This window comes from Suncus etruscus, chromosome 5, assembly GCF_024139225.1.
Source record: "Suncus etruscus isolate mSunEtr1 chromosome 5, mSunEtr1.pri.cur, whole genome shotgun sequence".
In the NCBI taxonomy this organism is placed as follows: domain Eukaryota; kingdom Metazoa; phylum Chordata; class Mammalia; order Eulipotyphla; family Soricidae; genus Suncus; species Suncus etruscus.
In genome coordinates, this window is record NC_064852.1 from 44,137,945 (window position 1) to 44,163,510 (window position 25,566).

A 25,566-nucleotide genomic window follows, 5' to 3' on the forward strand; every position below is an offset into this window, starting at 1 on the left:
GAATCTTCAGATGAGAGGGTCAGATGTATAAAGGATTATTGCTGTAAAGTTTAATAAGATATGTGCAGAATAATGAAAATCTACCAATTGCTCTAGGAAGTTTATTTGTTATTTTGATATCAAGAGTTTCGGTGATATTCAATAGAAAACTTGTGTTATATTGTTAAGATGATATTTCGATTTTGGTTTCGTTTGTTTTTCCTGAACAGGAAATAGTTTTTTGAGCTTATTTCTGGCTCTTTATTCGGGAGTCATTTCAGACTGTGCTCAGGGACCTCCATGCCAATGACAGAATTTAACTAGAGTTGTCTGTGTGCAAGACAAATATCTTAATCACTGTACTAGTTAGCCAGTTAATGGTTATAATTTTAAAGGTAACTGAATACTATCATCATTATCCATCATGCTACTGTATTCTAACATATCTTTTTTTTTTTTACACAGAAACTCACAAATTCATTTTATTTTAGGCACTGTCATTTACAATAGTGACAATAATGACAGGGTTTCTGGGACAAGACATTCCAATACCATACTCCCCACCAGAATGTCAGCTTCCATCCACCATTATCCAGTGTCTCCCATACACCATCTCCTTCCTTCAGTATCTCATCTTCCCTACAGTGGTTGCTAAATTCTTTTATTTTTTGTTTTTTGTTTGTTTGTTTGTTTTTTGCGTCATACCCGGCAGTGCTCAGGGTTACTCCTGGTTCCACTCAGAAATTGCTCCTGGCAGGCACGGGGGACAATATGGGACGCTGAAATTCGAACCAATGACCTTTTGCATGAAAGGCAAACTCCTTATCTCCTTACCTCCATGCTATCTCTCCTGCCTGGTTGCTAAATTCTTTTTTTTTAATTTTTTTATCTGTATTTAAACACCGTGATTACAAACATGATTATAGTTGTATGATTACAGTCATGTAAAGAACACCCCCCTTCACTGGTGCAACATCCCCACCACCAATTTCACAGATCTCCCTCCTCCCCACCCCCCTACACCTGTACTCGAGACACTCCAGGATATTGAGACTAAAGGCATCTTTAAGGAGGAGACAGCACTTTCCAAGCAAGTGTAAGCAGAGATAAACAGATGGGACTATATTAAGCTGAGAAGCTTCTGCATCTCAAAGGAAATAGTGCCCAGAATACAAAGGCCACCCACTGAGTGGGAGAAATTATTCACCCAATACTCATCAGATAAAGGACTAATATCCAAAATTTAGAAGGTACTGACAGAACTATACAAGAAAAAAACTAACCCCATCAAAAAATGGGGAGAAGAAATGAACAGACACTTTGAAAAAGAAGAAAGGCAAATGGCCAAAAGGCACATGAAAAGATGTTCAACATCACTAATCGTCAGGGAGATGCAAATCAAAACTACTATGAGGTACCACCTCATGCCACTGAGATTGGCACACATCACAAAAAAGGAAAACAAGCAGTGCTGGCGGGGATGTGGAGAGAAAGGAACTCTTTTTCACTGCTGGTGGGAATGCCGTCTAGTACAACCTTTATGGAAAGCGATATGGAGATTCCTTCACAAACTGGAAATTGAGCTTCCATACGATCCAGCTATACCACTCCTAGGAATATACCCAAGGAACACAAAAATACAATACAAAAATCCCTTCCTTACTCCTATATTCATTGCAGCGCTATTTACAATAGCCAGACTCTGGAAACAACCAAGATGCCCTTCAACAGATGAGTGGCTGAAGAAACTGTGGTACATATACACAATGGAATACTATGCAGCCATCAGGAGAGATGAAGTCATGAAATTTTCCTATACATGGATGTACATGGAATCTATTATGCTGAGTGAAGTAAGTCAGAGGGAGAGAGAAAGACGCAGAATGGTTTCACTCATCTATGGGCTTTAAGAAAAATGAAGGACATTTTTAACAGTATCTCAGAGACAAGAATGATGAGGGCTGGTAGGTGCAGCTCAGGACATGCAGCTCATCACATAGAGTGATGAGTGCAGTTGCAGAGATGACTACACTGAAAACTATCATAACAATGTGAATGAATGAGGGAAGTAGAAAGCCTGTCTCGAGTATTCTAACATATCTATTAAAATTTTATAATACATATTTGGTTTATACCTACTCTTTGTTATATAATATTCTGAAGATCCTTGTACAGCTAGTCAAGTATTTTTATTTCTCTAAGATAGTCACATTTGAGGTAATTTAAATAAAAAATTATAAATGCTATAAAAACTTTAAAAAAAGTATTATTTTTTACTCTTTTAAGGATGGTTAATTTAAAATATATGATTCATGATCTGGCTATATAAATGAGATAAATTACTTGTTTTTAAGTTAAAACAGAGATCTCTAAATTAATTATAAATGAGCTAATTTAAGTACATATTATTATACAAACTGGAACAGCGTCAGAATTTTCAGTTTAATTAACATATGGAAAAATGGGGGTATAAAAGTTATAATTTTCAGATCCTCAGATTTTGTTGCTGAACTCCCAGAAATCAACAGATTGTTTTCATGCATTGCTTACTGAGCAAAACCTATACATATGAATTAAATGAATTATAAGGTGAGCCTCCATTAAAACTACTCACATAAAATTCTAATTTTAATCATATAGTATATGATTAAAATTTAAAGTTTTTTTTCTGTTTATTTACACCTCAGAGAGCAATTGCAGGCAAAATGTCCTGAGTGCTTACTTAGCTTATCTCTATTGCTTAGCACTTTGCCTATCACTTATTTGGTTGCTCAATAAATATTGGTTGAATGAACTGAAAGTCATTATTGGATGAAATATATAAGTCAACATTATATTGTCTCCTATGGATTAAGAAACCATTTTGTATGGCCATCAAAGAATCAATAGTTAGATTATGATCTTCAGATAGCAATAAATTTGAAAATAAACTTCAAAATTCTTAATTATGTTGTCTTCTTTGTCTCTAAAACATAGTATCTTGCTTTCTAAGAAAAAAATCTATGAAAGCATTTTTCCTCCGCAAAATTTAAGTGTTCTTTAAATATAAAACTTATCACCATAGTTTAATATTTAATACATCATAATGGGTAAAGATGAGTTCCTAACAATACCACAATTTTCTCTTTCCTATTATGTTAATCCAACATGAGCATATTTTAGGCTGGTCAAAATCAACATGTCTATTAAACAATATTTCCACCAGTCAATATTTTTCTCATTCAAACATTTACTTTCAGCAATCCTAAAACTCCAGAAATCTAAATATAGGAAACATCAAGTTGAAAAAATTCACAGTTAAAACTAACATATACTCTATGCCAATCTGTGCACCAGCTGTGGAATAAAATGTGCTGAAAAGCAGAACATTATATCTTTTTTCAATGATCAAATAGTCTTTTGTAGCATATATATAACTATCTATTTTAACTGGAATAAGGCAGTATGGTGGAGAGGAAAAAAGAATGTATTTTTGCTCTGAGGTATCTGAAGGAGCTCAGATTCTCTTAATTTATAGTTATCGACCTGGTTCCTTAAACTAAAATCTGTTTGAGTAGTAAATAGAGGCAGAAAGACTGGTGATAACTGAGTTAGATTCTTGGAAAGAAAGTATCTTTTGGCTTTTTCAAATTACTTTAAAATTTCCTTCCTGTTTATTTTCTGGCAAGCGTTTAAAAATCTCTGTCCAAATGAGGTTGCATATACAGAGACTATAGAAATCCTTTCTAATTGCAGAGTTCTAAGGAAAAAAAAATAATTATCCAAAGTTTATTAAATTACGTTGAATCTTGAAAAATGTGAAAGCAATTTATATTAATATAGAATTTGCTAATATCAATTTTCATATGTATTTGATGCATAAAATTGTCCATTTTTTCTAGAAATCCACAGAACATAAATTCTTATCTTATTTTTCATTTATTTTAAATAAATTAATTATCCAGGAATTATAGAAAACAAAATTTTTTTTTTTTTTTTTTGGTTTTTGGGCCACACCCTGTGACGCTCAGGGGTTACTCCTGGCTATGCGCTCAGAAGTTGCTCCTGGCTTCTTGGGGGACCATATGGGATGCCGGGGGATCGAACCTCGGTCCGTCCTAGGCTAGCGCAGGCAAGGCAGGCACCTTACCTCCAGCGCCACCGCCCGGCCCCAGAAAACAAAATTTTTATTTAAAAAATTCAGATGCCTACATGACTAGCTTTATTATACCAATTGAAGCATAGTCTCAAAAGAAAAAGCTTAAAAATTTTGGTTGAAAATTCATGCTGAATATTTGCCCAGTAATTCACAGAATGGTCATATTTAGTAAAGAATTCTGTCTAGTAACAGAACAATTTGCCTTAATTATATAGCTCCCCAAAGCACAAGTTCTGTTGTTTTCTAATTACATGGCAAAACAGAAGAATAGTCACAAGCCTAATAAGAGTTTGCATTATTTCATTTTAATGAGCTATAACTTAAATTAGTCACCATAATTCTATAAAGACAAAGTATATGTATTTTAATCAAATTACTAAATTTAGAATAATTACTAAGAGTCAAAATAAAAACCTTAATTTACTAAAAATTTATAAGGTAAATTTTCTGTATTTATATACATACCACATATTGATATGTATATCTATATAAGTGTGTTTTACCTTTAGATGCTATATTAATGGCAGGAAAATATTTTAAATAACATAGTTATACTAAAAACAATTTAAAAATTATAGCTATGAAAAATGTATGAGCTACAAGTAAAATATTTTCTATATCTATAAAAAGATTTCAGGATTTTCAAGGGGATATGGGAGGGGAGCACAAGGTCCTCTCAAACAATGCACAAACTGGTGACCACTCTCAAAAATATTTTGATAAGCCCTGGAATCAACTATTCAATACATGGGCTTAACTATGTGGTTCTGGTCAGGACCCATGGTTATGGAAGATGTGGGTATAACCAAGCAGCATACAGGGAATCATATATTGTAATATTCAGTATCTTCCACATGCCAGTCTAGTTAGTATTACAGCCCTCTAATCTATCACCTAGATCCTTAAACAAGATTTTATACTTTAAAATACACTTTCAATTTAATTATTTTATTGTGAACTTGACAACTATCCTATGAGATTTAAAAAGAAATTTCAAGATACTAATAGTCTTAATTTTGAGATGAAAAAGCACATATAGAAATAGAGTGCTTTTCACAAGTCTTAAAACTGTTTTTTTTTTTTTTTACTTTGTCAAACTTCAAAGTGATATACACACATCACTGAATTGTAATGAGCTAGCCAAATGAAAAATAGACTAACTTGGCTTGTATCTTAACATGATAAAAAGCAAAAACTGATATGTTCATTAAAATAAAATGACATGGGCTATCAATTCAACTAAAGTCAAAGCATGAAAAAAGCGGGGGAGGGGAAGAATGCCTGATTGGAATAAAAAGTGGTTATCTCTACTGCTTTTTAATACCAACAAAAAAGAAAGATCTAATCAGAAATCAAAATATGAATTTTACTAAAACAAGGCTACCAAAAAGAAGTTAAGATCAATACAGTATGGTTAAATGGTAACCTATAATTGGCCCATTTCAACTGACCTTTCAGACATGATCAGAGGTTTAGTATTGAATTTCATGGTTTATTATTCCAGTCAATTTAAATTATCTTGTCTAGCTTTCAAATGAATTTTTGTTTGTTTGTTTGTTTTGCTTTTTGGGCCACACCCTGTGACGCTCAGTGGTTACTCCTCACTATGCACTCAGAAATCGCTCCTGACTCAGGGAACCATACGGGACGTATGCGATAGAACCAAGGTCTGTCCTGGATAGGTCACATGAAAGGCAAACACTCTACTGCTGTGCTATCACTCCAGCCACTCAAAGAATGTATTATTAATATTTCATGTTATATCTACCTTTTATATTTCCATGTGTGTTATTCTTTTGGAGTATGCAGTGCTAATATTAATGGAAGAGATTCAGACAAGATTCAATTATTTTTAAATAAACATTGGAAATAATATAAAGTAATAATCTCAAAAATCAGAAATAAAAAAATTTGAGAATAATAAAAAACATTTGTGTAATGATTCTCAGAGACAAAATAGAGGAGGACTGGAGTGTCCAGTTCCTGACATGAAGCTCACCACAGGGATCGTTTAGTGCAGTCACAGAACTAGTTACAGTGAGAACTATCATAACAAAATGTGACTGAATGAGGGAAGTAGAAAGCCAGAATGGGGTGGGGAGAAAGGACGCTTGGGATATTGGTGATAGGAATGTTGCATTGGTGAAGGGTTTATATATATATATATATATATATATATATATATATATATATATATATATTATACTGTGAATTATATGTAAGCCACTATAATTAAAATAAAAATTATATTAAAAAATCAAAAAAAGAAAAGATAAGGCCTCCCAAATGCTTACCACAGGCTGTGTTCTTTACACTTACTGTATAGAAAGAGGAGGTACAGGGGCCGGGCGGTGGCGCTAAAGGTAAGGTGCCTGCCTTGCCTGCGCTATCCTTGGACGGACCGCGGTTCGATCCCCTGGTGTCCCATATGGTCCCCCAAGCCAGGAGCAACTTCTGAGCGCATAGCCAGGAGTAACCCCTGAGTGTTACCGGGTGTGGCCCAAAAACCAAAAAAAAAAAAAAAAAAAAAAAAAGAAAGAGGAGGTACAGTAAATGCACCCCATATACCTTAACCCAGGCCCTTTGCCTGGTCTGTATTGTGTATTGGGGGACAAAAAAAAAAGAAATAAAAAAGAAATTCAGATAATTTACTCTGAAAATAAAAATTGACCAAAAATTGAGCTCTGTTATTGTAGCCTGTATTATCAAAGGCTATAAAAGTCCCATTTGCCTTCATTATTTTTAAACTTCACGGCATTTTGTAGTGTCCAAAAAGTCCACTACACTTAAAATTCTCAAGGTCAATGAAGAAATGTCAATGTACCAGCATAGGTATCAATGAATCTAGTCCTTTTCATTTATAATCAACTCTCACTTGAACTCACATAATCAGTTTACTGACATAAACCCTAGTATAAAAGTATAATAACTGTATATTTTAATTAAGAGTAAAATCTGTTAGCATCTCTCTTGGGAGGTAGCAAGAATAGAAATAATTGTAAAAGTAAGAATAAAGATTCATGGGGGCTGGAGTGATAGTACAAGGTAAAGCATGCAGCTGATCGCCCCTGGGTTCAATCCCCATCATCCCATATGGTCCCCCAAGCCTGAAGAGATTTCTGAGCATGAGCACAGAGCCAGGAGTGACCACTGAGCACCACTGGGTGTGTCCCCCATAAAAACAAAACTCAAAAAAAATAAAAATAAACAAATAAAAATGAAGGCCCACCAGAGGCTGGCAAGAATGCACTAAATATAGAAGTAGCTTATATTCTGGGGCCGGAGAGATAGCATGGAGGTAAGGTGTTTGCCTTTCATGCAGAAGGTCATCAGTTCAAATCCGGCTTCCCATATGGTCCCCCTGTGCCTGCCAGGAGCAATTTCTGAGCATGTAGCCAGGAGTTTCCCCTGAGCACTGCCGGGTGTGAAAACCACACACACACACACACACATACACACACACAAAAAGTAGCTTATATTCTTGTTGCCTTTTCCAGCCTAGGAAAAACACAAAATTATATGTTCACCAGTGTTTCCAACAAATGGCTGAAATTTTCCCAATGAAACAATGAATTAATCTTTTTGTTTTGTGGGGGAGGTTGATTTTGGGTCATAGCCTGCTGCTCTCAGGGATGTTATTCCTGGCTCTATACTTAGAAATTGCTCTTGGCAGGCAAGGAAGACCATAGGGGATGCCAAGATTCAAACAATTTGGATTGTCTGCATGCAAGGCAAATGTTCTACTGCTGTGCTATCACTCTGGCCCCAAACCAATGGAATTTTTTTTTTCATTACCACACATAGTCAGTCATCTGAAGCTGCTATGTTGCAGTTGGTTTCCATGAGAGGGGTCTTTGACATTAGACATGGCAGAAATCAGGGACACATTTTTTTTATTTTTATCGTGGTTGAAGTGAATTACAATTCACTCACAGTAATATTTAAGGCACATAGTGATAATGAGTGAGGGGCATTCCCACCACCAGTACTGTCCTCCCTACACCCCTGTTCTCTGCATGCATCCCACATATTCTTCCTTTACCCCATAACGCTAGTGCAACTGTTTCCCCCTTGTACAGCTTATTGTAGTTTGGGTATCGATTCCATTGTCATTGACTTTGGATTTGATATTTATGTCTGGTTAGTTTTTATTTCCACCAAATGAACATTTGACTGTCTGGCCCTGGTACCATCTGGGGGAAGAAGGAAATATAAAGGAGAAAAAAAGGCAAACAAAAAAAGAGAAAAACTAGGAGGAATCTGTCTAGTGTTATAAATATCTATTTAGAAGGGAGGGGAAAAAAGAAGAAAAAGGTAGCTATCTACTTAAATGACTGCTAAATTCATTGACAAGTTGTTAAGTTACTCAGTTCTGGGCAAAAAGAACATGGAGGCGTACTTTCAGAAACATGTAATGGAAGAAGAAAGAAATTTGGGCTATAAACACAAATGTACAGTTTGAACAAATCAGGTTCTCTCCAGCCTGCAGTCCTGAGAAAAATTAGGATATCTACTCCATTGAACAAAAAACAGAAATGTGAGAAATACAATATGTGTTGTATGATTCATCTGGATGAATTATGTCTACTGGAATTACTTGTTAATTTTTAAGTGATTCATTTTAACTAGACTAGACATAAAAAATGAACAAATAAACCCATGTATTAGTTGAAATTTTACCACCAGGAGATAATCACTAATAACATTGTCACGTTTTTAATCTCGCTCAGTTCTCTTCCTATTGATATAGATAAAAAAAGAGAAATTGTCCTCAAAGATTGCATGTAGTCATATAATCTTTTTATCACTCATTTACTTTTTGTGAATATTTCAGTTATTTACATTTTGTAACATTTAAAATTTCCTGGTTCATGTCCATCTATGGGTGCTGATGGCCCACAGAAACAGGTACAGATTTATATTGCCAACATAATTCAATGTCATCCTTGGGAGTGTGGTGGCCATACCTTATTGCGCTCTGGACTCCCTTCTGGCTCTGTGTTCATGAATCACTCCTGCCAAGGCCCTAGGAACCATATATAGTACTGGGGATCAAACCCTGATTCACCATATGCAAGGCAAGTGCCTTATCTACTGTATTATCTATCTCTCTGTCCCAGTATTTTGCTTTGAAAACAGAAATTTTGTCCTTGTTCTTTTTTTCTATTAACCAACATTGAACACCATCATTCACATAATCTGACAAAATTGTCCAGTCTACATTACCTTCACATTTGTGTGATTGGGTCTCTATGTCAGGGAGATGATGGGGTGTGTGTCACAGTCAGAAAAATCACTTGTTCAGTTGTTTACAACCTTTGAAGTGCATCTTGGATTATCTGAACTTCTGTTTCAGACTCAACTTCTGTTGTCATTTCTTTTGCCCCCACGTGTGTTGTTTTCTTCCCTACTATGCTTTTGTGACGAAGATACACATATCCTATTTCTAGCCATTTTTATGAAAGGGTATGTGCAGACAGAGAACCAATAAAAATGACACTGTATTATCTGACCTATTGAAAATCTACATTGAGTTTAATCTGAAATTACCTAGCATAGATCTTCTCACAAAGCGAAGTATTATTCTTTGGAATGTCATTGTCATTAGATTATTACTTCCTAAGTACTTAGTCAGTTGTTATAAGATATGACCCTGGTTTCAAAAAGCCTATTTTTTCCTGTGAAAAAGATTTGGAAATATTAGAATGAGAATGAAAGAATAAAAATCCTAATAAATAAATGTATATTTAAAATTGAGATGCAGAACACTAAGAGATCCAGAGAGACAGTATAGTAGGTTAGATACTTGCTTGCACACACCTATGGGAGTCTATCCCCAGCACAGAATCTGATTGATTCTGTTTGCCAGGAGTGATCTTTAAGCACAGAACCACAGTAAACTCTAAGCACCACTGACTGTATACCAACCTTGTGCCATCACCCCAATAAAAACAGAACACTAAGGGACCAAATTTAAAGAGTACAGTCAGAAAACAGTATCTTGAGGTTACCAAAAATTGGAGAGATTTACTTTCCTCATGGTCTGAAATAACTAGTTATTCCTCTTCCAATTATCTGTAGCACCAGTAGACTTTAGGCCATGGTTCTTATAATTTCACTTTGGTTCCACAAATTCTTCTAAAGTTCCACTAAAGTCCAGAGTTCAATCTTTATTCCCTTTCTTAAAGTATGTTTAGTGTCAACAAGTCTGGTTTTAAACACTAGTTATTAGTGAAATGAGATAAAGATTTAAAAATGATAAAAATGCATTTGTTCTTTCTAGCCTGCAGCTTTGTAGTCCTGAAATACCAACATTAAGTCTTTGATCTTGGAAACTATTCAACAACTAAAGAGATATTTGAAATAGCAAAACAGGAAATGCCACAGAGAAATGTGTCTCTTTGTTTCTTCACAGAAAATCCTTCCCCTCAGAGGCAGCAAAGTATAGTCAAACATGCCAAAATTTAAGAATCAGCCAGATCTTAGATTTGAGTTCCAACATTTTTTCTTGCTTTTGTGGTGACCTAAGGCAAATAAGTTAACCACATGGAATCTCCATTTCATCATCCATAAAACAATAACATAATGAACATTTCAGTGTGATTGTAAATTTTAAAAATCCAGGCAAAATATTTAAGTTTTCTAAAGCAGTGACATTTAATACATAATTATGATTTGCAGTAGACCTAACAACCTTGTCATTTTCATGTAAATCATTTTCATGTAATCTATTTATTATTCTTATATTTATTATATATATTATTTATTTATTATTCTTATATTTTGCATTCCCTTTGCTCAAAGATGTTAACTAACTTACTCAGAATTGGAATCAAGGTGAGGACTTAACACAAATGTTTCCTCTTGGGTTAGGCTCTTGGTTTATTTGTTTGGGAGTGATACCTAGAAGTGCTTGTATCATCTAGGACTTGTCCTAAAGGGACACTCCCTGCACTGCTCAAAGGGACCCTGGGAATCAGAGAATTATCCCAGGACTTCCGATTGCAAAGCAAGTGGTTTGTCTATTGAGCTCTTTCTCTAGCCTTAAACTAGTTCTATTAGAAGGGAATTTAAGTTTAGAATTAACTGTTGCTATTTCACTTTTGTAATGGTAATTTGCTTTAGACTTAAGAACTCCCATGACAGGCCTCAGATATGTGGCAGAAGAAACTAGGCCCAGAACAGCCACTTCCAGAAACTTCAAGGGCACATACCAGGACAGTTAGATAAACTAGCAACACTTTGGTGCCTCCTGGTGATAAACCTTATGTAACTTGTACACCAAAGTCCTGGGCACCCAGTGACTGCCTGAACCCTTCCTCTACTACTTCAGCCAGGTGGTTTAAGCCTGGTTGACACGACACATACTAGAAACCTGCAGTTTTACCATTAGCTTGAAGCCCAAGTGACCCAATAAAAGGGCTTGCAAGTCCCTTCTGTGTCAACATTGCCTGTGAGAGGTGTGACCCATACATACTGGAATAAATTTCTTTGCCTTTTGCATTAACTTGTCTCCTAGTGGTCTTTGTGGGTTGGATCCTAAGTCTGGAGCTAAACATTCCTAACTGTGGTTGGAGTTTTGCGGAGGGAATGTAAATACACAAAGAAAATTTAGTGTATTCCATAAATGATGTTTCAGATGAAAAGTCGTATTAGTCTAATGAAAAAATGTATGGTGCAGTATGAGCCTTAAAATAGGCAAAACAAGAAATGGAAAACGGACTTTGCTGCAATTTCCAAAACTCAGGTAAGCCTAAGCTCAGGGAGCACAAGGGTTGTATGGATAATGAAGGAAGGACATAGATCCGGGGTTGATTGGAGCACTATAAGGAATCCCCAAACAGTACTCATATGCATAAAGTTTCAATAAATAATCATAATATAGACATATTTTCAAATATTGTAATTTTGGTATATGGAAGAAAGATCTTTAACTCAAAATCAATTACCTATAAATGGTAATAGGCTAACCACCAATCTTAAAAAGAATTTCTTGAGTAAAAGGACTGACAACCAAAAACTAAAAAGTTATCAACCTTTATAATGAGGAGACTGAGCTTTAGTCAGAAATAAATGACAGAAGCCATGAAAATTTTAGGCTTTGGATTAAGCTATGTTGGAAGCAGGAAAGGGAAGCAAGGGATATGATGATACAGAACTCAATGGTAAATTCCTAAATATATTGTCGCAGATTTCCTTCTCAAAATTATTGAAAGCCACATAAAATACAATTAATCACAACAAAACCAACTATCCACTTGTCAGTCTCCTTTTCGAGTCCCATCAGCTAGAACAATGGAGCATTTGTATATCTCCTATTCTAGTCAAGTTGCTACAGAAACTGATGGGAGATTGAATTAGCCATTGCAAGATTTGACTGTTCCTATCTAGCACAGTTATGGAAATTAAAAGCTAGAAAAATAAGGAGTCAGACACTTACATGTCTTCCTCCAGCATAGGCAGAAATACTTATAAATGAGATATTATGTAGGAATTCATTCACATAAAATGAATTTCACCAAATTCATTCAACATTCAACTTTTTATAGACATGATTTAACCAAGTCATCTAGCATAAGATTATAATGCCCAAGTAATAGTGAATATACATCCTGTCATTGAACGGAACTGAAAGATCATAAAATAGATCTGTTTTAGAGTCTAAATTAGGCGTTCAAATAAGAAACATAGAAACCTCTCCTAAAAAATGAAGTCAGGAAATTTGCTTATACATGGTAAGACATGGAAAGAAAGAATCAATGCTTAGTGATAAGTTAGAGGAAGAAAAAAAGACAGAATAATTTCATTACTTTTCAAGATATAAAATAGCACAGACTAATTTTTTTGTAATTGTTGTTGCTTGTTTTTTTCTTCTTTTTTTTTATTTTGCCTTTTTTCCCCCTGTGCTTTGATTTGTCTTTATTTTAGGATCGTAGTTAGTATTTGGTTGTTGTCTTTATTGCTGTGGTACTCTTCAGTTTTTTTGTTTGCTTTGGTTTTGGTTTTGGTTTTTTGGGGTTTGATTTTTTGTATTATTTTTATGTTTTCCTTCCTTGTTCTCTTTCTTTTCTTAAACTGATTTTTATAGTCTCTAGAAGGACTCCTCTGTTTTCTGCTTGTTTGAATTTTTGCCCCACCGTTTTTTCTTTTTTTTTCTTACCTTCAAACAGAACCACATAACTTGAACCATCTTGTGCTGTCTTACAAATTGAGGGGGAGGGGCCGGCGAGTTGGTGCTAGGGGTAAGGTGTCTGCCTTGCAAGTGCTAATCAAGGACCACAGTTCGATCCCTGGGCATCCCATATGATCCCCCAAGTCAGGGGCAATTTCTGAGCATCAAATGGGTGTGGCCGAAAAACAAAAAAAAATTGAGGGGGAAATAATGTAGTGCACCAAGACCAAACTGTCATATGAACTTCGAGTAGAAGTAAAAAATGATCAGACTTAAACACCAAATCCAAATCCAACTGGGGTGGAGGGAGAATAACTTTGGTGGTGAGAATGCCCCTGATTCATTATTACTAAGTATCTAAAATACTACCGTGAATGATTAGTAATTCACTTTGGTCAAAATAAAAATTATTAATAAAAAATAATAAAAACAAATACGAACAAAAAAATAACATGAGACTAATACCCAAATACAAAAGTTGATGGGGTACAGTTTGAACAGAGAAGGGACCACTCTGACAATAATTGTCGGAAGCAATCACTTTGGACAAGAAGCAAGTGCTGAAAGGAGGTAAAGTAATCTGTATGTAAACCACAGCGGAAGGAAAGGAAGGAAGGAAGGAAGGAAGGAAGGAAGGAAGGAAGGAAGGAAGGAAGGAAGGAAGGAAGGAAGGAAGGAAGGAAGGAAGGAAGGAAGGAAGGAAGGAAGAAGGAAGGAAGGAGGAAGGAAGGAAGGAAGGAAGGAAGGAAGATGAAAGAAAGAAAGAAAGAAAGAAAGAAAGAAAGAAAGAAAGAAAGAAAGAAAGAAAGAAAGAAAGAAAGAAAGAAAGAAAGAAAGAAGAAAGAAAGAAAGAAAGAAAGAAAGAGAGAGAGAGAAAGAAAGACAGACAGACAGAGAGAGAGAGAGAGAAAAGAAAGAAAGAAAGAAAGAAAGAAAGAAAGAAAGAAGAGAAGAAGAAAGAAAGGAAAGAAGGAAGGAAGGAAGGAAGGAAGGAAGGAAGGAAGGAAGGAAGGAAGGAAGGAGGAAAGGAAGGAAGGAGGAAAGGAAGGAAGGAAGGAAAGAAAGAAAGAAAGAAAGAAAGAAAAAGAAAGAAAGAAAGAAAGAAAGAAAGAAAGAAAGAAAGAAAGAAAGAAAGAAAGAAAGAAAGAAAGAAAGAAAGAAAGAAAGAAAGAAAGAAAGAGAAGAATGACAGAAGAATGAGAGAGATAGAGGGGTCGGGAAATGATATAGATAGGCAGTGGTCGGCAACCTTTTTTTTCAACTGAGCCAAATCTCGCAAAAAAAAAAAAAAAAAAAAACACGATTGAAATTTATTTTGAGAGCCACAAAGGACATGCACTTACAGAAGCTCAGAGCAGAGTCCTGAGTCCTGGAGCGGCCGCCCGGCACACAGAAGAGCCAAATTAAAAGTGTAAGGAGCCACATGATATCTGATAGAGGAAGAGATAGAGGAGTAGGGAAGCGTGTCAAGCAGGTAGGATCTTGGTGGAAAACACTGGTGGGAAACTAGGTAAATTGGTAGCAGGAAATGAACACTTATGAAGGAAATAATTTTGGAACATTGTATGACTGAAACTCAAACAATAAATTTTTTAAAACTATCTCATGATGATTCAATAAAATATAATACTATGCAGCCGTCAGGAGAGATGAAGTCATGAAATTTTCCTATACATGGATGTACATGCTATTATGCTGAGTGAAGTCAGAGGGAGAGAGATAGACGCAGAATAGTCTCACACTCATCTACAGGTTTTAAGAAAAATAAAAGACATTTTTGCAATAATTCTCAGAGACAAAAGAGATGAGGGCTAGAAGGTGAAGCTAAAGCCATGAAGCTCACCACAAAGAGTGATGAGTGCAGTTAGAGAAATAACTACATTGAGAACTATCCTAACAATGTGAATGAATGAGAGAAGTAGAAAGCCTTTCTCGAGTACAGGTGTGGGTGGGGTGGGGAGGAGGAAGATTTGGGACTTTGGTGGTGGGAATGTTGCCCTGTTGAAGGGATGTGCTCTTAATATGACTGAAATCATACAATTACAATCCTATTTGTAATCACGGTGTTTAAATAAAGATGATTAAAAATATTTTTTGAAAAACTTCTCCTGAGTATTGAGAAGTTAAATAGGGAAATATAGTAGAAAAGTCATAAATAGGAATAGAGAAATCTGCAATGACCTATTGTTGCGATTTTAAAACTCTCAACTGGCTTCAGCTGCTATATATAACTGAAGGATATATGTTTCTGCTAACAGAGAATTCCACAGGAGATATATAATATTGCCTCTATTTCTATGATGATTTTGTAGGATTTGAAGAGATAGAAACAATTCTGTAAAATTTGTTAGCTAAATTTTGTCTAATATTTTCTTGTGATTAAATCCTTGTTTATATCTTTCTGAGACTAACATAAAACATGTTGTTTTTACAAATTTAATTTGATTAAGTGGAGAACAATTTGGGCTAGCCTGTGAGTGATGAGGTTTACTTTGAATACTGATAAGGATGGTGTCTACAAGTCTTTTCCTCAGAAATTTGCCCTTCTGAGTTTTGTAATGCATAGGTATTTTCGAATAATGTACAATAAAACAATTTAAATTTGATCTTTACCACACTTAATTTTCATCATTTATTTGCTGTTCAAGTGAATCCTGATTTATAGTGTTATATATTTCTAGATTGCTTTTAGATATTTAACAAAATGTAGTCACTGTTTGGCCTTATTGTTTGTAGAATAAGAATTATTTTCTATGATTTTTTGGAGGGGTTAGATCTACTAGTACTCGGGATTCACTTCAGAGATCCACACTCAGAGATTAGTCTAATAGACTTGGGGGACCATATGGGTTGCCAGGATCAAACTTGGCTAATCACATTTAAGACAAGCTTCCTTACCATCTATACAATTTCTCCAGCCTCTAATTTGATATTTTCTCCCTCTCTAGTATCAACCATTTCTCAAAGGAGCCTTTTTTTTTTTTCAAATAAAATAATACCTAGGAGTTAATCTTGGCCTGTATTTTTTATTGTTGCTATGGTTTTGATGCTCTCAGGCTCTTTCAGTAAACAGTTAGTGAACATATTTATAAAAATCTGCATGTGCAGTCATAGTTCATATCTGTGTTAATTTCTTCCTGTATCTATCTCTCTAACTATAGGGGTCACTCTAATTCATTTTATCCTTTCCATATTTGTAACTCTACTCTTATACCTGGAATAACTTCTCCTTAATGTAATTAGTGTTATCATTTTTATAACTTCTCCTTAATGTAATTAGTTGTTACCATTTTTAACCCAACTTTCAAATCTAATTTTAACCACAGCCACATCTACAGTCCTGCAAAGAGAGCCATCTGACATGACTTGTCATTCATGCTAGGATTGTGGAGAAGACCCTACTAGTCTCTCAAGTTCTGACACATGCTTTATAATAACTTAAAGAGTATAAATAGAAGAAATTTCTGTAGCTTTAAATATCTAAGGACTATATTTTAGTTTTCTGTGCTGCAGGATGAGCTAATTTAAACAGCATCTCATTAGCTTGTATTTCAAAGCAATTACGTATTTCTATGATACATTGGTCTGAATCAGGAATTGGCTTTGTGGTTCAAATTTTTACTCTAATCTCTCAATACCTGAGAAATATAAGAATAGTGAATGATAATTTTGCATTATAATAATTAAATAAATTTATATTTAAACTAATATTTAATATGTATTAAATTATATATTATAAAACCAGAGCCATTTAAAAATTGGAAAAATTTAATTTATTTGAGATCTGTGTCTTCACAGGAAAAAAAAGGTGCCAGTCAAGATGTGAAGTATTGCCTGCTCAACCATCTTCATTTTATCACCTACTTTGAGGTAGTGACATAAATTATGATACATATCAGGATTTCCTTAAGATTCAAGTATTCTAAAAAGTTGTAAGAAACTACATCATGAAATCATCTTACGAAAACAAAAATAAATGAATAATTTAAAAAATCATCACTAAGAAAAAAACAAGTCTACAAAATAAAATCTAAGTCACCTCATTCCTGATCTTAGATTAAACATGCCAAGCTCCATTAGTCTCTTATTTGCATGGTCATTAACAGAAGGCTGGCCTCCAACTCTATTTATTTCAATCAACATTTTCTTATGTAAACTCCTAATGCTTGATTATACAACCGCAAAATTAATTGAGTATAACCTCTAATTCAAATTCAACATTAACTCTCTTCTTGAACTAAAACATGATTAATTATAAAAATAGCAGAACCCTACATGTATAGTACTTCAAGAGAAAAGGATCATTATTTCAGTTACCTGCCAGATGTTAACAAAGTGGGATGATCAAATTGCCATTCTTGGTCTGATATCAGATCTGTTCATTAGTGAGCCTTGCATACTTTTTATTGCTTTGCATTAGAATTCACAAAACAGAATACATTTAATCAAAGCTGAAGTTTCTAGATGAGCAAAAAGAAATTTCATGTGTGATAATGCAAGACAATTGAAAATAGATAGAAATATCTTCTAAGTCCTATGAACAAAAGCATGTCTAATACAAAGTTCTTTCTTAACCAACACAAGAAAAAGAAAAGCTGTGCTCAGCATTGTTTATCAATTCAAGTGTATCAATTCTGTTTTCTACATATTGTGGCTTCCCTGCCTGGAGAAATCAAAACACAAAAAACAAAAACCTTCTTTCAAAGAAATGTTTTAAATAGCTGCAGTTGGCTCCCTTCATTTTCTTACCCCGAGTAGTAACCCAGAAAATAAGAAGTGCATAAAATAATGGGTTGGGAGTTGAGGTGAGGTAAACAACAAAAATAAATTTCACTGTGCCATGAAATTATATTTCATTATTATCTTATATACTCAACAGCTAGGGCTGAAAAAAAGTGAGTTCCAGTGCACTGTTAGTACTAAATACCTTAAATAATTCAGGTTTTTATCACTCTCCTGGGTTTCTCTAAAGCTGGTTGCTGAAAGCCATATTTGGTGACTCAGAATCTACAATGTGATGATCTTGGTGATGCAAGAGAAGTTATATTGTGAGTTGGAGTGGATTAGTTTGGAAAATTGGGAAAGTACCACTAAAGGAGATATCAGGTGCCATTAGTCAATCCAAGGAACCAAGTGGAGTTCAGTGTATTCTATCCTCATAACTTTGGCATCTTACCTTGTAGATTGCTACTATATATATTCTTTAACAAGGCTAAAAAAAACTCTTGCTGAATTCTTTGAGTTTTTTTTTTGGGGGGGGGGAGGCTCAAGAGAGAAATTCTGAAGCAGCTGATGACTTGAATTAGGTCCTAGTGAGACTAAAGGAAGACAATTAGCCAAAAAAATAAATATATATACGTATATATCTAGAGAGAGATTAAAAATACCTTATTCAACTGCCTTATCTGCGTAATAACACTGAACATGACTGTCACTCTGAAGACATATTAGCTCATTTAGGTAATTAGTGTGAGCAGCATGTTTCCCTACTTATTCCATTCAATTATAGGGTTCTCACTTTGTCATTACTGGAGTGTCTTAATGTGACTTGTAATTAGTGTAATTACAATCCAATGTTAATTATTTCTGCCACTTAGACATAATTTTATATAGTAATGGTCTCTAATCTTAATAACCTTATTATGTTGTTTATTCAAACAGGAATTAAGTCTTCTTTCATGCGTCAAATATGGAGATTACAAAAAAGTACTGCTTGTGTCATTTTGGTAGTTACGACAAGGGAATCTTAGAAATAGCAAAATCATATTTGAGACAATGTCTGCATGTGCAAACAATTACAGCAGTTCTTTCCTGTTTCCAGAAATATGCCAATGTATCTCCAAATAACGATGTGCACAGACAATTTGAGTCTTGACTTGCTCATGAGTTCTGAGACGAACTCATGTGTGCATATCTAGAAGAAACCTATTAGGGTGTTTCATGTTATTAGTACACTCATTGCTGCTGACCATTTAATGGATGATTGCTCTAAGTAACTAAGCATTGTATACAATGTAATATCACCTAAGATTTGAAAAGTACATTATCTTTTTTTTAAAGTGCTTTTAACTGTGTTATTACAGTTAATCCTGAAAACGACTTAGTTGGAATAGCAATGGCAGGCATCATCTTTGAAAAGATTGAAAGTAAAATGTATTATTTTTCAGGTTCACTCTGCTGCTAATCAAAAGGCTATATAGCACAGTCGTTAATAGCCTAGGCTTGAGAGTTAGTTTTCTAGGTTTTGAATCCTGGAAACTCCATTTAGAAGTTAAACATCCTGAAGCAAGTCACTTAACCCTTTTCTGCCTCAGTGTTTTCTGCATAACAGGAATAGCAATGTTTGTCTTAGAGAGGAATTATGAAGTTTAAATGGGCACTGGAGAAGTCTAGAGGAGTTTGGTGTTTTTTATTTTTATTTATTTGGCAGAACTTAAAACTAAATAAATGTTGCTATCATTGTTACTCTCAAAGACATAATCAACTTTTAATTTGTGTCTGCTTTTGTACTCCCGTAAGCCATGTAACTCCTTATAGATTTTCTCATTAAAGACCAGGTCTGTGCACACTGAATTTTTTGTTTGATATATTTATATATACTTATATAAGTAAGTATATCCATTTAGAAATAGATTGTTCAAAGACTATTTGTTAATGCTATAATGAATTTAATAATTAACTATGTTATAAAATAATGCAATGGCTGCAAGGAAAATTTTTTATTTTATTTATAGAAATTTTATTTTACTCCACAATACTATTGTTTATAAAAGCAACAATATTTTATACTTTTTGACATATTCTGTGTATCATATTTTTACTTTTCACATAATTTCAAAAATTGCTGATATGATCAGTAAATTCTACACACCTAAAGAAGTGCTTTGCAATATCTCTAAAATTTTATAATTTTATTTTTCTTCACATTGATTAAAATGAGAAATCAAAGTAGAAATTAGATATAAATTATTAAATAAAAGCAAACAAAAATTTTAAATTCTTCTTCTTTTTTTTTTTTTTTTTTGGTTTTTCGGGCCACACCTGTTTGATGCTCAAGGGTTTCTCCTGGCTAAGCGCTCAGAAATTGCCCCTGGCTTGGGGAAACCATATGGGACGCTGGGGGATCGAACTGCGGTCCTTTCCTTGGCTAGCGCTTGCAAGGCAGACACCTTACCTCTAACGCCACCTGGCCGGCCCCTAAACTATTCTTTATATCAATAATTTTAGTACAAAATTTTAGTACTTTTTATTTAGTGGATCTCATACTTTTAGAACTATTATGGAAGGATATTAAGTCTTATAAAACAATTTGAAAAATTTTATTTCCTTCAAACTAAATTTGTTTTCCTAATTTTCAGGAACACAATGATTCTGTACTTAATTTTAAAATAACTTGGCTTCTTTGGACACAGGGTCCATTCTTTGATGAAGTTGGCAAAATTAAGTATTCTTATAATTTATTCATTAATAAACAAGATTTTTTGTTCCAAATTCAGACCCTAATTCAAAAAATTAATTAACATATAAATTTTTGGTGATGGATATTTAGAATATTTTTAAAGACCTCAGGTAGGAGGAATATTAGCTCTTGAAGTGTGCTCTAAAAGCCAAAGAAAGCCATGCCTTCTGGAGTTTATAGCTGTACAAATATAACTGTTTGGTAAATCTTTGGAATGTACACTCCTGCCAGAGAACTGGTCATTAAATACTAACTGCCAGATCTTCTTAGGATTTTATTGTTTATAATTATTTGCATGTGGAACTGGGAACATTTTGTTAGATGTTCTAAAATAACCCAAAATTGTCAATTCCTTAATTTTTCATTTCTGGTCAAAGGCAATGGCTCACATTTAGACAAACTTTAGTTAAATGTATGTATGTATGCAGTCTCACTACCAGCATTTTAAATTTAAAATATTAGTTTCCAAGTTGTTCCTTGGTTAAGAATACATAATTCCTCTAGCTTGCTGACAGTGCTCCAAATATGGCAATGATGTCCACTAGAAAACATCTCTTTAGCTCTTTGTCCATTCCATTATTGTTTTAAAAACACTACTTTGGAATGTTGCTAAATATGAATGACTAAGATGTAGAGGCAGAATTCCCATCAATGGATAGTCAAATGGGCGAAGGTCATGAAAGAAAATATATTTGCATGTTCAGAGATAGGTGAGGCATGTCTATTTGACTAAATTTCCTACCTTGAACTGGTCATTTGATTTTCATCTATACATCTTACTTTCAACATTTGGATATAACAACTTGTGCGAATATTTTTCAAATATACTTATTTTGAATGCTTTATATATACCTAGATAAATACGTTACTAATAAGATGATTTTATAGATAAAGGTGTTGTCTATAAAATAAAGAACTGTTACAAGTGATTATTAGATATTCATTTTCTATAATTAGGTATTTTGACAATGTATATCGTATAGTTTTGTCATCAAATAGTAATGGGTTCAAATCCAGACTTTATTATTTCAGAGGTATGACTTGTTTTATTTAATTTATTAAGATATAAAATTCTTACCAATTAATCAAATGAAAGTATCTCTAAAGGCTATTATGATTATTATATAAGACTATGAATGTAGTATACAACAAGTTCTGTAACTAAAACCATGTGACAACTGTAATTATTACAATTAGGGCATAATAAACATGTTAAGCGTTATGATACTTAAAAGGGAAATAATTGGAGAGTTCTAAGTTTATGATGGTGCTTTCTTCTTTCAGAAAATGTCCCTTTTCTAAGGAAAATTTAGAACAAAAAAGAGTCCTCAGGAAATAATCACAAGCGGAAAATTTTAGGTAAAGAAAAGTGATAAGTGATAAGTGCATATTTGATTGGTTTTAATTTTGTTTATGTTTCTATAATATTTTGTTCTACCTGATAGATAAACAGTAGATACAAGTCAAGAGTACTAAAGTGAATTAAAGGGTTATTACTAATTTCTATATATAGCTTAATAAAAATGTTTTAATTATGCTTTTATAAAATTGAAATTAGTAAATGAAGTTTTCCTAACAGTTTATTTCACTAAGTTAAAATCATTAGAATTTATATCAAATTCATATTTTACTAATTCAATTTTATTGTATTTATGTTGTGAATGATACCCAGTAGCTTATTGACTTTGAATTATTAGTGTTCCATTTCAATTTCTCTAAATCACAAGTTACCTGATGATTGATCCAAAGAATTAAATAGCTTCAATTCCTTGTGATGCTAAAAATAAAATTAGGAATACATTATTTCTTCTATTTTAACTATATGAATACCACCATGCTTCAAATAATAAATGAAATCTAAATTTTACATATATTTAGCATTTTTCAAGTATTTTAAGATATGAGAAAAATATTTTATAAATATGCAACTCATAGATAAGCATTTTAACAGATATAATGAAAAAACTGCATTTCAGACTTGAAAAAATATAATTGAGACCAGAGCGATAGCACAGCAGTAGGGCGCTTGTCTTGCATGTGGCCAACACAGGATGGACCCCAGTTTGATTTTCTGCATCCCACATGGTTCCCTGAGCCTGCCAGGAGCAATTTCTGAGTGTAGAGCCATGAGTAATCCCTGATTGCTGCTGGGTAAGTATATATACATTGTATATATATTTTTATAAAAACCATATATATATTACAGTTTGTATATATTGTGTCTATAAAATGTATATGTTTGATAAGGTATATGGTATAGTTTTGTCATCAAGTAATAATGGGTCAAATCCAGACTTTATTACTTCCAGATGTATGATTTGTGTTATTTAACTTCATTAAGACATCTATTCCATCCATCCCCAGGGTTGAGAGAGATTCTGATATTCAGGACTTTTCTTGATGCTGAGATCAGGGCCCAGGCTGTGGCCAGTCATTGTAGAGCTGGACATTGCAAATGATTTCCTGTTTCCTTAGGTCAGTATTCCTCTAGATTCACCCTGAGATTACCAGAGTACTTGTAACAGTCTCTGTTACTGCCCAACCTGCTCCTACCATTAAACTTCTTTCCCCTTTTAACTTTAATTTAATCTTTTTTTTGGGGGGGGGGTCACACCCGGCAGTGCTTAGGGGTTACTCCTGGCTCTATGCTCAGAAATCGCTCCTGGCAGGCTCGGGGGACCATATGGGATCCCGGGATTCAAATCACCATCCTTCTGCATGCAAGGCAAACGCTTTACCTCCATGCTATCTCTCTGGCTCCTAATTTAATCTTAAAGAAGAGAAAGAGGGCTTTGGTGTCCCATAGCTAAATTTTGAGATTTACAATCTGTATTAGAAATAAGTCTACTACAGAAAGTAAAAATATTTTATCTGGATTTATGCAAAAAAAAAGTCATAGTGCCATGAAACATCAAAAAGCAAATCAAAGGTGTCAAGAGAGAAAAAGCAAATGTTTCTCACTTTTACAGAACATCCAGTTTAACAGAAACTATATTTTTGTTCCTTTAGTTCTATGTGGAAACCTTGATATGCTATAACTTCTAAATGTCCAATTTTCTAAGAGCATGAATCTTGAGCATCTAAGATCCTTTGTCAAAGACTTCTCCAAAAAAAAGCATTAAAATATTTCTGAAGATGTAATTTAAATATCTGCTTATAATAATTCGGTTTGAACATAAATGTTTTTAATGTATCTTTCAGAGTTTTACATTCCTATTTACTCATTTTGTTCTGTAAACTTTCTCAATTCCAACTCAGATTCAATCAGCTCATTGAACAGAATTTCTTTCTTATTTTATTAATCATATTCCCATCTATTACCTTTTTTGCATAAACCATATGCCATTATTTCCTATAGTCACATCTGACCATTTTAACCTTTTATATTACTGAGTTGATCTTGATCTCTCAAGAAATTTGGAAACGAGTTGCATAACATTCTTTCATTTAACATAACAAAATTTTATTTAATCCTACTTATTAAAGACTGTTAAGACCTTCCCGAATAAAAGCATTACTTAGTTCTATCTCTAAAGGATTTTGGTTACTCACAGTCAAATATTTTGGCAAAGGGAGTTTATCATGTTGTAAATTAACTACAACATACTCATCCTTAAAAATCTTATCATTAGAAGTTTGCTTTTTTAAACAGATATTAAGAAGTTTAAAAGATATTGAGAAGGTATTAAAAAGTTTACAATTACCATGAACCAGTGAGGATTTTCATTTGTAAGTAAGGCTTTATTAAGTCCAATATTAAGTTTGATAGATGGTGACAAAACTGACTTGAGCCAGAAAAGGAGTTAGAAGAGCTCCTAACTGGTGGTAAAATAGGATTTATTTGAATTTATTTATTAGGATTATTAGGATTTATATATTGGGATTTATTCTGTTTTTATAATCTATCTTATTTTCTACTCTATGTAACTGGATAAAGGAGGCTACTAAAGACAGTGATATGTTGGCAAGTAGCTCCCTATCCTTCCATGTGAGCTGGGTGTGACCCCCTCTTAAACCCACTAAATCCCAACTTTGAGAAACTTAGCTTGGTAGGGGTGGGGCACAAGGACACCAAGGCAGGATTTAAACCCAGACATCACAAAAATGTCTCCTACCCCATATCCCCTATTGTGTCTCCAGCCTCTGACAGCAAGAAATCCATACTTCTCCTTCCCACTCCACGCACATACTGCCCATAGTCCCACTGCCCCCACAAAACTCACAGACACTTCAGTTTATACCAGATGGTCCTAGGCAGATTCAGTCCTACATATTTTTCCTTAGAAAATATACAGCCTTCAAGAAAAACCCAAGTTTTGGGTAAACTTGCTTACCTAGAATAAATAAACCCTGAACATATATACCACTGAACACCTCTTACACAATTAAGCAGACTGCTTTTTTAAAACACCCTGAAACTCTAGCACCAAAATCCACCCAATAAAAAAAAAAAAAAAAAAAAAACAATAGGGAAACTAAGGAAGACACCAGCAGCTGGGGATATGGAGAGAAATTCTACCAAATTTCCATGTACTCCAAAGAATAGATGAGGAACTAAAATTAGCATTTAATTTATTAGCAATAGAATTCAAGGAATCACTAGCCCAATAAATTAAGAAATACATAGAAGAACAATTCAACCAACTCAAAGAACTCTATCAGAAGATGAGAGAATCCATACAAATGGAACTAAAAGAACTAAAAAAATAGCTAGCAAGTCATAGTAGTCCTCCAACTACAAACTATAAATAGATATCTACTGGCTTTCTATAAGTTTGTGTGAGTGGGTAGGTGGTGAACTCCTCTATGTTTTTCTAA

General features: G+C 33.9%; 1 pseudogene; it reads left to right on the forward strand.

Moving 5' to 3' along the window:
- The first annotated feature begins 6,590 nt into the window (after nucleotides 1-6,590).
- Nucleotides 6,591-6,734, forward strand: LOC126010227 (uncharacterized; annotated as a pseudogene).
- Nucleotides 6,735-25,566: the final 18,832 nt, after the last annotated feature.